The sequence below is a fragment of the Tupaia chinensis genome, unplaced genomic scaffold (genome assembly GCF_000334495.1).
Source record: "Tupaia chinensis unplaced genomic scaffold, TupChi_1.0 Scaffold147282_1, whole genome shotgun sequence".
In the NCBI taxonomy this organism is placed as follows: Eukaryota; Metazoa; Chordata; class Mammalia; order Scandentia; family Tupaiidae; genus Tupaia; species Tupaia belangeri.
In genome coordinates, this window is record NW_006207133.1 from 3,712,582 (window position 1) to 3,716,587 (window position 4,006).

A 4,006-nucleotide genomic window follows, 5' to 3' on the forward strand; every position below is an offset into this window, starting at 1 on the left:
CTTTTATCCTGTAACGAACTTAAAAAAAAAAAAAAAAAGCTATACATATTAAGAAACCTGTCCTACTGACTGTATTCCAGGTCATTATTTTCTAAAGTAAATTAACCACATTTACTTATTTACAATCTAGGCAGATTTTATCATTTCAACTGTCTTTATTAAATATTTGCATGAAAGTTTTCTTTGTTCTAGATTCATTTATTTGTAAAAACCAAGATAAATTATTTTCACATACACAATTACAGTTTTTTGGTTTGTTTGGTTTTATGTTTTTGACACGGGGAGGCACACGTGCTCGCCAAAGAAAGAAAGAGACAGAGAGAGGAAATGTGAAAAATCACCCCCTGGGAGGATAGCCATGCCACACTCCCTTCTCCATTTTCATCCTGGAGTTTTGAGTGCACACACGCACACACACACACACACACACACACACACACACACACTGGGTGTGGGTTTCAAGCTACCAGATCTAGAATTTGAACCATGGCCGGCCATGTGGGAGTCCAGCACCTTAACCACTACGCCACCTGCTGACCCTTTAACTTTTATTTTATTTTATTTGTTAAATTTGACCAGAGAGAGACAGCCAGACAGACAGGCAGAGAGAAGGAAAGTGAAAAAGTAAGCCGCCGAGTCTGGCACTTGAACCATGGTTAGCTATGTGGAGTTCAGTGCTCTTCACCATGCCACCTACTGGACCCTCCACTATGGTTTTTAATCTACAAGTCAGCATATCTTTGAGTTAACAATTCTGTTATTATAAACAGTTGGAAACAGCCATTAGGCAAAATCAGATTTAGTTATTAAATAATAACCCCAGATTCCTTTTTCTAAAACTACATGTTACTTATTAATACCTTTTACTTTTCTGAAGGCAACAATCTTTGGGAGATAACTAAATTAGAAGAAGTGACTAGTTTTACCTTTTTAAAGAGATTTTTGCTGTAGGGCATGTGCGCTCACTAGAGAGACAGAGACAGACAGAAAGCGAGAAATCACCCTCTGGCGGGTATGGCCATGCCTCCATCCCTTCCCCTCCATTCTCCTTTAAGGATTTTGGGCATGCATGAACACACGCCTAGCATGAGTTTTAAGCTGGTAGTCCAGAACTTCAACTGTGTTTCACTGCGTGAGACTCCATTGATGTAACCATAATGCTATCTGCTGGTCTCAACCTATGAAATTCTTAAAAGTCCTTTGAAAACTAGTTTTTGAGTGGTACCTGGTAACAGTTATTTAGAAAAAAGTCATTCATGGACTGGCCTCATAGGGTGGTAATTAGGGGAGCTGGATCCTATTGCAGTTTGAATCCCAACCTCAGTGGCTTGAAAATCACACCACAAGCACACATGCTTTCTGGCAAATTAGAAATGGAAACAAAAAAGAAAAATGTTACTCATGATCTTCTAAGAAAATAAACATTAATTTATATTTGTTTGTTTCTTCTTCACGAAGTAAAATTTTCCATCTCTTACTTCACCATACACTTTAGATCGATTCATGCCACACACTCATGAGAAAAAAAAAGTGGGCCAGAAAAGATTTGTCTTGTAAATTTCAAATATTTATAAATACCCAGTTTGTAATCTTAGCAAAAGTAACAGCACAAAGCATAATATAAGATTATATATCATTAAAAAGACCTTGCTCCCCACCCTAAGAAAACATAGTGAAAGTAGTCCACATGTTCAGTAGTAACAAAGAGAATGAGGGAAACTTACCCAGTAATCAGCAAAGCAGATTCTCAAGTTGCTTGAGGTTATGTTTATCTCCTTTCTCATCTTCCTAAAAGCTATATTGAGAAAAATAAAGTGGCAGTATTTGCAAATTTAAAGGTAAGTAGATCTAGTGCAAGTATTAAATCAGTGACAAAAGTCAAGGGAAAAACCAAGAGCCTTGATTACTAGCACTAAATCTCTGCAGAAACACAAGAATCTCTAAGGCTCTATCTGAAATGATAATACAAACCCTTAGGTATTCCCTCAATGAATTTAATTTCTAAGTGACCACCAGAGTAATTATACCCTCTACTAGAACTTTCTTCTTCCCTCTGTCCTTGCGAATATGATACACATACACTGTTTCACTTAGGCTATAAAGAAATAAATAGAATATAGTAATTAAACTTCAACTATAATTCAAACAGGTCTTATATAAGATGGGAAAAAAAAAAATCAAGGCAGTTACCCAGACCATACCATGACAAACAAAAAGCCTATTAATAGATATAACTACAAATACCAAAGACAGTTGAGGAAACCAGATTGGGGAGAAATTATTGCTGAAGCCAAAGAAAATATTTCTACCATAGATATTAATGAAAGTTTAAGAACAATCTGGTTATTAAAAAAAAAGAAAGATTGATGGATAGGGAAATAACAGCTGCCACTCAGGCTATTACTCTCCTTGGGGGAAGATTGACCTAGTATTGGCTGATTTTACACGATTTTCAATAGAAATGAGATTATGAACTATCAAAACCTGCATTTTTTTAAAGCTGAATATTTTTAACATCTTTATTGAAGTATAATTGACATAATAAGCTGCCATATTTAAAGTTTTAAGATTTGATATTCAGAAATTGTGTCTATAAGTGCATCACCACTATCAAGATAACAAGCATATCGATACATTGCCCCTGAAAGTTCCTTCATGTACCTTTGTAGCACCCTTCTTCTCAGGCACCCATGGGTCTGATTTCCTTTTTTTTTAAAGAATTTTCTTTAATTTTTTATTTATTATTATTATTATTCGGTATGACCAGAGAGAGAGAAAGTAAGCTGCCAGGTTCGGGACTCGAACCGCGTTTGGCTATGTGGGAGTCCAGTGTCTTAACCACTGCAAGATTTGCTGATCCCTCTGGTTTATGTATCTATAGACTGGCTTGTGTTTTCTAGGATTTTATATATACCAAAATATGTATGAAATATATATTATATTTATTCATTTTTAATCTAGCCAAGTCAGAATAATTATTTCAAGATTCATCCATATTGCCTGTATTGATAGTTCATTTCTTTTTATTGCGGAGTAGTATTCCACTGTATAGATATACCATAATTTGCTTATACATTGACTTGATATTAGATATATCAATTGGTTGCTTCCTCATTTGGGTTGTTTCCAAGTTTGGGCTATTATAATTAAAGCTGCTATGTGGAAGTCTTTGTTTGGACGTTTGCTTTAGGGGTGTAAATACCTTGGAGTGGAATGGCCAGATAATATGGTACATGTATGTTTCACTTTGCTAAATGGTTTTCAAAGCAGTTGTACCATTTATGTTCTCAACAGCAGGTTATAAGAGTTCCAGTATCCTCATTAATACTTCTGTTGTTTTTTATTATTTACTCATATCTTCTAAAGAATACAAGCTTTGAATTTTTATAAATTTGTTTACCAATTTTTGTGTGTGTGGATTTTTCTTTTGTTGTCATATCTAAGAATTTGTTTTTTAACCCAAGGTCACAAAGATGTATTCCTCTGTTTTCTTCTCAGAGTTTTATATTTTAGCTCTCTTACTTAGGTCTGTGACCCATTTGAAGATAATTTTTGCACATTATATTCAACATGGATTGAAGTTCATTTTTTGGTATATGGATATCTAGTTGTTCCTTTGTACATTTGTCAAAAATTAGTTGTCCATATTCATGCAGTCCTAATTGAGCTTTGTAAGATGTCTTAAAGTTCAGTAGTAATAGTCCTTCAACTTTGCTCTTCTTTCTGGAGGTTGTTTTGAAAGTTTATGTTTGCATTTCATCAGAATTTTTTTTTTAATTTATTTATTCATTTTCTACAATAATTCACTATACACCATCAAAACACACAAATGAATTTTCCATCCAAAATACACTGTGCATTGGCTCAATCAAGCACATCAGCATACATGTTCTAGCAAATAATTTTCCAATTCTTATGTCCTGCATACCTTGCCTTTTGTTTTGCCATCCTTGATTCCCCATCCCCCACCCTCTGCTATGTCCCATCCTCCTCCCCCATTGTCCCT

At 34.8% G+C, this 4,006-nt stretch overlaps 1 protein-coding gene across 4 annotated transcripts in view; it reads left to right on the forward strand.

The window, feature by feature from the left end:
- The window catches only part of PTPN4 (protein tyrosine phosphatase non-receptor type 4), a 220,546-nt gene that overhangs the window by 148,565 nt on the left and 67,975 nt on the right, over positions 1–4,006 (forward strand). The gene's annotated exons all lie outside the window — the stretch shown is intronic.